Source organism: Rhinopithecus roxellana, chromosome 3, assembly GCF_007565055.1.
Source record: "Rhinopithecus roxellana isolate Shanxi Qingling chromosome 3, ASM756505v1, whole genome shotgun sequence".
Taxonomy (NCBI): domain Eukaryota; kingdom Metazoa; phylum Chordata; class Mammalia; order Primates; family Cercopithecidae; genus Rhinopithecus; species Rhinopithecus roxellana.
In genome coordinates, this window is record NC_044551.1 from 36,280,809 (window position 1) to 36,292,703 (window position 11,895).

An 11,895-nucleotide genomic window follows, 5' to 3' on the forward strand; every position below is an offset into this window, starting at 1 on the left:
TTATGGTCTGAAAAAAATAATACACTTAAAACTTCTTTTGAAAAGAAAGTAAGAGTGGAAGGTAGTGCATTTGTCTCAGTTACATGGATTTTACCAATATCCGACAGAGGGAGGGGGAGTGAAGTCCAGGTAAATGAAAACCTCAAACATTTACTGAGCACCTCTGATATATGAGGATTTCTGCTAAGAGGTGATCACCACCTCCACCACCAAACCACCATCATCTCTCACCAAACAATTGCAAGAGCCTCCCAATGGCTTTTTCAAGAATGAAAACACCCTTTTGTCCTGCATATACCAGCCCCAGCTACTTCTGAAATATAAACCAGCTTATATGACTCCCCTATTCAACTCCCCACCCCCAAGATTTCCATCATACTCACACTAAAGTCCAAAGCCCTAACCTTGACCTCCTCAGCCTTTGGTGAATGGTCCTCTTCCCCCTCTACCTCTGAACTCTTATCCTACTACTCTGCCCCTCCACCATGCCACTCCAGCCCCTCTTGCCATCCTGCTGCATTACAAACACACCAAGAACACTCCTACCTCAGGGCCTTTGCATTAGCTGTTCCATCTGCCTGGAACACTCTTCCCACAGATAGCCACATGGCTGTTTTCTGCACTTCTTTCAGTCTCTATTTAAATGTCATGGGATCAGAAAAGCCACGAACATAAAATAGCACACACATATATACCTCTCTTTTCATTCTCTCTCCTCTTATTCACCTTTTTCTTCATACCTATGTATTATACTTTTTTGCCTTGTCCTCTCTCTAAAATATAATCTCCGTAAGAGCAGAGATTTTATCTGTTTTATTCACTGCTATCTCCTCAGCATCTAGAACAGCATCTGACACACAGTAGGTGCTCAGTAAATGTTTGTTGGATGCAATAATTGTTAAATGGATGAGCGAATGTGAGGTGCTAAGGATACAAAGATAAGCTACAAATCCCTGTCATCGATGAGCTCAATATTGAGTTCATACTTATATCCTTTCTCCACTTGAAGAAATTAAAATTGATGGCAGATGTGAATTAGGCGAGGTTCTCATGTTCACAGATCGAAAACATACATATTGGCCCCGAATTGTTTTTGTAAAAGTCTGGTAAATCAAATTTATCTAGTAGGACTCATGAGAACAACCGCTTTAAAATTCTGTGTCTTCTTAAAAACCAATCTGTCACTATTGGCCGGAACAAGCAACATTACTTCTCTCTGGTTGATGGTGGAGCCAGGTGTCTAGAAGTAACTTAATAACTGAGAGGTGACTTTTCTCAAGAAAAAAAAAAAATGATGCACCTTTAAATGCTTTTGACTGCAGGAAGGACAACAAGATTTATGGTTTAACCAATGTGTAAAATACCTCACTTTAAAAGTGATTCCCTGAAGAGTTGGAGAACACTCAATAACCTCTCTTCCATGAAGACAAGCAAAATAATCATTACTATTAGAAATGCAGTTTGCTCATTAAGTCAGAGTAGCGTGTCATGATTGACGTCAGCAATATTTTCCTTCTCTCGTGGTTTGTTTTAATGAAGGTAACACTATGAAGACATTCTCTCTCACTTTAACCCTGTTTTAGAATAAAATAATTTTAAAAACAACCTCCTGAAATAGCTTGTTCTTTGTATAATTCGTTCCCTTGGTTGGTGTCTTTTTATACATTGGACTTATGAAATAACTTAGCTTTTAGCACGAACCAGCATCTGTTGGTGAAATATTCACCAACCATTGTACAGCAATGCCCTGGCAGAACCTTAGGCATTATTTTCAAAGGTCAAATATAAAAATATATCTAAGGATCGTAAGTCAGATTGTTAGTATCCAATAGAAGTATTTCTTACACAAACCTGAAGAAAACGGAAAGTATTACAAAGGTAGAAGCCTGAACCCTTATGAGTTGATCTTATATGGGTTGGTATCCCATCTCTGAATATACTCAGAGAAAGGGGCTGACCTCTCTGTATGAGTACTCATCTCCCTGGGAGGAGGGCATCCACAGGAAAGCACCTCCCATGCCAAGCCAGGAAAGTGGGGCTTCCCAGTGGGAATTGGTCCTCCAGTCCTCTAAAGGGCTTCCAGTATGGGGATTGACAGTTTGGAAGTTTCCTGTGGACCCATAATGACAAGCATCCTACTACTAACCTGGCATCAAAGATTGGTCTAGCAAGAGTTTCATTCCATCACACACAATGTTCCTGCCTCAGAAACAGTCAGAAGCCTGAAGGGCTGGTTGGTAAGACGTCCTATTTCCAAAGAATGACACCTAGAGAGGGTCCCACTGTGTGGTCCTCGTGGCTGTAACTCTCTAGAGGAGTTTCAATTCCAAAAGCCTTGGCATTAAAGTTCCACCCAAGGTAGATGGGCAATCAGGAACCCAGTAAGCATGGAGGGATCTAAGCTTTCCTTGGCATTCAGATCCTAGCCTAAGGTGCTTCTGGCCACACAGCTTTCTACTCTGAGGGATATGCTGTGTGTTTCCCAGAGCTAAATAGTAGGCAGCAGACCCAAGGACATAACCACAGTGCTCAAGCATATCCCCCAGTAAGCACTTCAAGAAAGAAAGCTGCAAAGTTTTATTAGCCAAAACTTACCAAGATGTTGACTGGTGAAATGGAAATAGAGGAGCCAGGAGGGGAGAAGTGTCTGTGGATAAGAGAGGATGAAAAGCTATTGCTAACATGTCAATGAAAGATCCAAGCAGCCTGGGAACTGAATATCTCTCAGAGTCTCTTTAGCCTCAAAGTAAAATGGCATTGAAAGAGAAGAGACTATAGGAAGTGCTTGATTAAGCTCAACAGTGGATAAGAAGTCAAATGAGAAGCTCCATACCCACATGGAGAGAGGAATTTGGAATAAAAAAAAGAAAGTAAACAAGATATCAAAGGGATTCTAAATATCAGGAATGCTAGCGGTTAGAGGTTCCTGGGGAACCTAGTGTATTTGTCCCTTCTCACACTGCTATGAAGAAATACCCAAGACTGGGTAATTTATAAAGGAAAGAGGTTTAATTGATTCACAGCTCTGCATGGTTGGGGAGGCCTCAGGCCTCATGGCCTCTTCATAGGGTGGTAGGGGAGAGAGGGAGTGTCCAGTGATGGGGGAAGCCCCTTATAAAACCATCAGATCTCGTGAGAACTAACTCACTATCACAAGAACAGGACTGGGGGAAACCGCCCCCATGATTCAATTATCTCCACCTGGTCCCTCCGACAACATGTGGGGATTATGGGAACTACAATTCAGGTTGAAATTTGGGTGGGGACACAGCCAAACCAAATCAACTAGGTTAGATCTTTAAGCTAATATATATTAAATGTATAATATATATTAAATACCATAGATTGTATTAATATATACCTAACATATAATACATATATTTTAATAATTTTATATATTCTACCTTTATATCATATAGAAAATATTATATAGAGAAAATAGCTGGTAACTAATAGACCTTATGAACAACAGCAAATAACATTAAAGATGTTACAGACATTAGAGAAAATACTAACAGAAGACTTCACAGTACCCAAAGCATTTTGATGGATATAAATACCCCAAGTGGAGTAGTGGCCCTCACAGCTTATGATTTTAAGAGTACCAGCCCACCACTAATAGCTTCCCAATGGACTATTACAGCAGCATGAAATTAATCCAAGTGAGATTGATGCCCCAGAACTTACAGATTCATCCCATTGTAAAATGTTTACTAGAGTAATTCAGAGGCATTTGCCCTATCAGCCTTTGACATCTCGGTGTAAGTGAAAAGAGGTACTCAACCAGTTAATCATGTGAGTTCCAGACTCAGATGAACCTAGGTTTGGACCTTAGCTCTACCTCTCATGAGCCAATGGGTCCTGGACAAGTTTCTCACCCTCCAAACCTGTTTCCTCACATATATTGATGGTGCCCATCTCACAAATTGTTTTAAGAGTTAAATGAGCTAACGAAGAGTAAAGCATTTGGCACAGTGCATGTACTAGACTCAAACTAAAACAGTGTTGAAAGAGAAGAGGCTCTAGGAAGTGCTTAAGCTGAACAGTGGACAAGAAGTCAAATGAGAAGCACCACACCCACATGGAAAGAAGTATTTGAATCATTTACAAAGAGATTAACTGGAAATTTTCTTTGGACTAATCCTGACAGGTGGACCCTGAGTCTACATCCTATTCATCTTTTGCCTGTGAATTACCAAAAGTTGGCCAAGAGAAGAGTTCAACTTATCTTTCTCAAACCGAATTGAATTTGTCAGTGAGGCCAGACTTCAGACTTCTGTCTAGCAATATTTTATCCCACTCAAATACCTACATCTGTTGTTTTTCATTTTCAACACCAAATGAAATATTTAGGGGCTAATTTATTCCCTTGTTTATTTCACATGACTAAGAATGGTGTGTGAAAATGGCTAAATATTTTTTAAACTTACTGTTAAGTAGCTGCCATGTGCCTACAAAACATCTGCATCCCGCGCTGCAGGGGAAAAGAAAAAAAAGAAGCAGAACCCCATTTTTAAGAGAGAAAAGAAAATCTAAATGGGCACAAAAAGTATCAAAAGACGTGGAAGAAGTGATGTGGCCTTTTACACAGAAAAGCAATGACAATATATTGTTTTAAAATAGAGAAAATATCTCTTTAAAATCTAGCTTTTAAAAAAGGTCAGAGAAGTTTAAGGTTTACTCAAGTGTAAATGTCAATTGGAATAAGTGACACCTGTGAGAAAATGGGGAGCCCACTGACCTTTTATCCAAAAGAAGGCCAGAAATGCTGTCTAGGAAGGGTGAAGGGCAGAAAAATTTTAGAAAGATTTTGAATGAGGGAAAGAAACCAGAATGAATGGAAATCTAATATCCAAAACAGCTACTTCCATACGCTGAATGCTTTTAGTTGCAAAGTCATACATGAGATCACTTGGACTCGGGAAGGGGAACATCACGCACTGGGGCCTATCATGGGGAGGGGGGAGGGGGGAGGAGGGAGGAATTGCATTGGGGAGTTATACATGATATAAATGATGAATTGATGGGTGCTGACGAGTTGATGGGTGCAGCACACCAACATGGCATAAGTATACATATGTAACAAACCTGCACGTTATGCACATGTACCCTAGAACTTAAAGTATAATAAAAAAAAAAAAAAAAAAAAAAAAGGTGATGCGGCAAGTGCATGCTTCAGGAGAGGTTTCACCAGGTCTCAGTGCAATCCCAGGTAGCTCTCACAATTTCTCAACTGTTTTAACTTCAGAACTGGGCTTCATTATCTGACACGTTCTTCCCTGGTAGTGGCCAGAACTTTCCATGTTCCCATAGAAAGAATCTGCTCATTGGGCAACTTGAACAAAATCCCAGAAGTCCACCTTCTCTTGATTGGTGTAACCTGGATTATGTGCTCATCCCAGAGCCAATTACCGTAATTATGGGTGTAGAATCTACTAACTTGCTTATACCCTTCAGAGCCTGTCTGTGGAGCTGATAGTCAGGTCCCTTTCACCCTAATCACATGGCTTGGAATATTTTGATATATAATAAAAGCTGGACTATGAGGAACAGACATAAGGTAAACAACAAATAATAAATACTTCCTACACAGTGTGACTAGGTTTCTTTTTGAAAATAATCTTCATACCTGTAATTAACCTTCTTAAGAGAATGGCATTCAAGCATTCTTGTAAACCTCACAAGCTCATCATAAGATACATCTAGCATTTAAAGAAATGGGATCTATGAAGAAACACCACCAACTAAACTTTGCAGAAAAATCTTTTTTTTATCACAGTTGGTGGGAAAAAGCTCCATTAAATATTCAAAAGATGTTCACTAATTTAGACTAGTTTATAATGTTCTTCATAATCAAGCCCCATATGCCTTTCTAGCTTTATCTCAAGATACTATGCTCACTCCACACTTTTTATACAGTCAACATCTTTACCAGACTTCTCACCAGTTCCCCCAAAGCATCATTTACTTATTTATTTATTTTTCAGACGGAGTCTCACTCTGTCACCAGGCTGGAGTGCAATGGCACAATCTCAGCTCCGTGCAACCTCCGCCTCCCGGGTTCAAGCGATTCTCCTGCCTCAGCCTCCCAAGTAGCTGGGACTACAGGCATACACCACCACATCCAGCTAATTTTTGTATTTTTAGTAGAGATAAGGTTTCACCGTGTTGGCCAGGATGGTCTCGATCTCTTGACCTCATGATCCACCTGCCTCGGTCTCTGAAAGTGCTGGGAATACAGGCATGAGCCACCGTGCCTGGTCATGTCCATGCTTTTAGATTGAATTTTTATTCTATTTTATTTCCATTATTAGCTTATTATTTATACTTCTCATTCTAATATTTTCAGTTGGTACCCGAGGACTTCAAATAATATTATGTTACTTCACATAGTGTGTTAAGGACTTTACTTTTCTTACACTCACTCTTCCAATTCCTCCCTCCCATCTTTTGTGATGTTGTTAACATACACTTTACCCTTACATACATTATACACCAAAATACATTATTAGTCTTTTTTGCTTTAGGCAGTCAATTGGCTTTTAGAATGATTAAAAATAATAATAGGATTTATTTCTATGCATCTTCAATTTTGACCATTTTCAGAACTCTATTATTTTGCTTCCATTCAAGGTTCCACCTGGCATTACATCATGTATGCCTGAAGAACTTTGTTTTGTAGCACAGCTCTGCTGATAATACATTCTTTCAACTTTTGCTTATCTTGAAATTTTAAAATTTTACCTTCAGGTTTGTTTGTTTGATTTGAGACTGATCTCATCTCACTGCCATTCCGCCTCCCAGGTTCAAGCAATTCTCCTGCCTCAGCCTCCAAAGTAGCTGGGATCACAGGTGTGCACCATCATGCCCAGCTAATTTTGTATTTTTAGTAGAGACAGGGTTTCACCATGATGGTCCTGCTGGTCTCAAACTCCCAACCTCAGGTGATCCGCCCACCTCAGCCTCCCAAAGTGCTGGGTTTACAGGTGTAAGCCACAGAGCCCAGCCTACCTTCAGTTCTGAAAGCTATTTTCACTGGGTGTAAAACCCTGGATAGTCATGGTTTGTTTTCCACTTAAACATGTCACACTCTATTGCCTACTGATTTGCATATCTTCTGAAAGAAGTCAGCTATAATTTTTACCTTTAATGTATGGTGCGTGTCTTTTTTTCTCTGGGTGTTTTCACTATCTTCTTGTTGTTACTGGTTTTGAGCAGTTTGAACATGGCTTAGTTGTGTTTGTTGTTGTTGAGTTTTTCTGGGGTTCGTTATATTTTGGGGACTTTTGTGGGCTTGTTTTTATCATCCTGCTTGGAATTTTCTGAGCTTCCCAGATCTGTAGTTTGATGTCTTTTGTTATTTTTTTACATCAGCTGTTATGTCTTCAAATATTTATTCTGTTCTGTTCTCTTTCTGGGATTCCAGTTATACAAATACGAAACTGTATCATAGCTCTCGAATATTCTTTTATGTTTATTTTCTCATTGTGTTGCAGTTTGGGCAATTCCTACTGACCTATCTCCAAGCTCATTGATTCTTTCCTCAGCTGTGTCAAGTTCACTGGTGACCCATCAGAAAAATCATTTACCTCTGATTTATGTGAAGTTTTTTTTGTTTCTAGCATTTCCATTTGACTTTTTCTTAAACTTTCCATTTCTCCTGAAATTCTCCATATGTTCACGTATCTTGTCCGTCTTTTCCACTAGGTTTTTTAATATTGTAAATATAATTATTTTAAAGTTTCTGACTGATCTAAAGTTCTGAAATCCTGGTCATCTCGGAGTCTGGTTCTGTTTGTTGCTTTTTCTTTCGGCAAGAGTTTTCTTTAAATATTTTGTGTGTCTCGTAACGTCTTATTGAATCCCAGATTGTAGAGCAGTAAGAGTCACAGTACTTCTGCCTTGAAATGGGCATGCCTCTTCTTTGGTAAGACTATTAGCACAGGGGTTAAGTCAATCTAACAAATTTAATGCAGCAGAGTCTAGAAGTGCATTCATACAGTTGGACTTGATCTCTTGGTTCTCTGCCTTCCCCTGTAAAAACAATGAGTCTTTACCTATTCCTTGTAAGTTATAGGGTGCTGCCCTTCCCCAACAATTTAAAAGTTTGGCTATGTAGGAAATATGGTTCAGGATAGGAGGGTGGGCTTTGTGCCTTTCTTTCTCACAGTGGCCAACCCCTCCCCCATACCTGCATAAATGAGGATGGCTCTCTGGTCTCTTGTTCTTCCCCCAGTCTTTCTTGTGAGGGCTTGGCAAACATCTATAGAAAAGAGGCTACAACTGGATACTAACTACTCTTGTGTCAGGAGGTCCCTGAGGTTTTCTTTTTTTGTGGTAACCCATTCTCAGCCTAAAGAAACTCATGAAAATGTTACTTGATTTATCTTATTCATTTATATAGCAGCTTCCCCCACTTCCTATGTTCCGTCACAGAGGAGACCGTTCACATGTTCATTGTCTCCCCAGAGGGACCTCTCCCTTCTCAGAATTCAAGCTATTTGCTTGTTCTGTGACCTCAGCTCCCTAACGGGTCTAAACACAGTTAGGAGTTTGTAGTTTCACTGGCTTTTCTCATTGTTAGAATGGGAGTGATGCTCACTCCAGCTTTCTGCATCCTTGTCTTAGTCTGCATGGGCTGCTATAACAAAACATCACAAGTCAGATGGCTTATAAACAAAAGAAATTCATTTCTCACAGTTCTGGAGGCTGGGGAATCCTGGATCAAAGCACCAGCAGATTCAATGTATGGTGAGAGCCTGCTTTCTGGTTCATAGTCAGCACCTTCTGTGTCCTCACATGGTGAAAGGGCAAGGGACCTATTGGGCCTCATTTATAAAGGCACTAATCCCATTAATGAGACTCTTCCCTCTTTACCTAGTCAATTCCCAAAGACCCCCTTTTTAATATCATCACCTTGGAGGTTAGAAATTCAACAAATGAATTTGAAGGGTTCACAAACATTCAGCCTATAGTACTCCTCTATGCTTTTATACACTAACAATAATAAGAACTAATATTTACTGCATACTTATTATGTGCCTGAGATAGTGCTATGGGATTTACATGGATTTGTTCATTTAATCCTCACCATTATTACATTATTACATTATTACAAATGTAATACATTATTACATTTTCTAGGTTGGGAAACCAAGGTACAGAGCAGTTATTTGCCCAGGTCTTGCAGCTGCTAAACGGTAGGAACTGAATACAAACGCAGACAGTGTGGCTCAAGAGCAGCGATATGATTCTATAATGTTGCCTCTGTTCCTCAGGGGCAGGGAGCAGCCTTTATTCTTGTATGTATCCTTCCAGAGTCCATCACATTGCCTCATTCAAAAGAAACCTTCGGCCAATGATTGTTTAAAGAAGTAATTACGCTGGGTGCAGTGGCTCATGCCTGTAATCCCAGCACTTTGGGAGGCCGAGGCGAGCAGATCATGAGGTCGGGAGTTCGAGACCAGTCTGGCCAATGTGGTGAAACCCCGTCTCTACTAAAAATATAAAAATTAGCTGGGTGTGGTGGTGTGCACCTGTAGTCCCAGCTACTCGGGAGGCTGAGGCAGAAGAATTGTTTGAACCTGGGAGGCGGAAGTTGCAGTGAACCGAGATCACACCACTGCATTTCAGCCTGGGTGACAGAGCAAGACTCTGTCTCAAAAAACAAAAACAAAACAAACAAAAGAAAAAGGTAAGGAATCAATTGCCTCTCTCTTGCCCCTAGAAGTCAAAGTTGGGTTTGGAAGCAGTGACCTGGTGACGGGCTCACCCAGTTTTATCTCTTCCCACCTTCCAGTATCACACACATGAACAGTGTGTCATAATACATAATGAGAAAAGGTTTCTTTTTTTTTTTTCTTGTTTTCCCTTTTCTTTTTCTTTCTCTTTTTTCTGTTTGCCGGATACCTGTTAGAGAAAATTTTCTTGTATCTTGAACAATCTCCTTGCACTCAACAAGTCAATCCATAACAAGAAAGCAATGATTGATGACTTTTCTGCCAAGTGATACTTGTGTAAGAGAAAATATGGTCCATATTTCATATGATTTTTCCTAAACTTCTACCACAGAGACTGGAAGTTTAGACATTGCTCTAACAAGCTGTGGTTTCACAATGTGTGTTTTTACGCTACTCTCATTGCAATTAAGCAATAAAACCTTAAAGGGCAAAAATCTATAAATTGTACTTTTCTGTATCCCACACAGTACCTGTCACAAAGCTCTACAAATACCTGTTGAATGAAGAAATGGAAAAGATTAACTTCAACCGCTCCAATGTTGCAGTCCAAATAAACCGTTTCAGAGTGACATTCTTCCATTGAATGCTGGAAGTTTTTAGGAGACATATAATTCAAAGGCTTGGCACCCAACTGTTTCAAGGATAAGTCAGTTTTATCCCAGATGAAAGACTGTCACTGTTAAATCTTTGTACTAGATATTCTCCTTCTGATTTTCAATCCGAAAGGCTTCTGGACTTGGGAAATACAAACTTTAGGTTCTTGTCCAACTTTTGCCATATTTTAGCCACAGGACATTAAAACAGGGATAATGATATTTTAGATGCTGATTTGTTGTACAAATCGAATGAGCAGACAAGTGCAAAATACCTCAATAATTACAAAGTACTATACAAATGTCTGTATTTTTACTATAGTCATTTCCACTTGGGTTAGTGCATTTTAATCCTATTCTTAATTAGAAAAATAATAAATTTTTATTTAAGGCTCACAAGGATCTAGGCTATAATCTAACTTAACCCTCATAAAATTCCTATATTTAGATACTATCATTGGCCCCATTATGTAAGGAAACTCTGAGACTCAGCAAGTTTAAAGGGTTGGATTAAGGTCACAGAGAGCAAATTACAAGGTTTGGATTCAAACCCAGGCATCTACTCCAGAGCCCTGCTCTTAAGCACAGCACTCTTTTGCTTTCCAAAGAGAAGGCAGAGATTTTGTTCAAATCTAGTTATGAGGAAGCTGGTTGGAGAAATTATGGGCCAGCTGATGGGTTCTGCACTTGACTCTCATCTCTACACCATTCCCCGATGATCTCCTCTACTCATTGCTTCAACCATCATCTATACGTGAACAGTAACCAAACCTCTGTCTTCCTGGCCTCTAATTCCATCCATGTACCCAACATTCAGGCATTTGTTCAGCAAATACTCATTAAGCATCTACATGTCAGGTCTGAGCTAGATGTTGGATAGAGCATAAGATAAACAAGGGACCTGATCTCATGGAGTTTATTCTATACTGGGAGGGAAAAAGCAATGAACAAATTAATTCATTAAGATACAATAATTTCACATAGTATTACATTATATGAATGTATCATCATTCATTTAACCAGTGACCTATTGGATGGCCATTTAGGTACTTTCTCATCTTTTGCAATTATATACAGTGCTACAGTGAATAACTGTTTACACAAACCAACATATAAATGTTAAAGTAAACTGCAAGATAAAACTTAGAAATGAAGTTCCTGTGTCAAAGGTCATGGACATTTTCAATTTTGATAGAAATTACCAAATTGTGCACCATAAAAATTATCCCAAAGTATTATCCCACCAAAAATATATAAAAATTCCTAATTCTCCACATTGTCTTTTCCATAAATGTGAACTGGACATGTCACATACAAACTGTATAACCCTAGGCAAAATGAATTAACCTCTCTAAGCTTCTGTGTGCTCTGCAGTTGGAATGGAGAGGAAAGAAACTACTCAAAAAGCATTTCAAAAGTTGAGTCAATCAGACTGACTGCTCATTTGGCTAGAGTCGGGGAAAGGAAAGTTAAAGTCAACCCCAAAATGCTCTGCAACTAAAAAGATAATAATGATACTAGCTAGGCTCCAGAAAGCAGAATGAGCAGCAATTTTTGAAGGA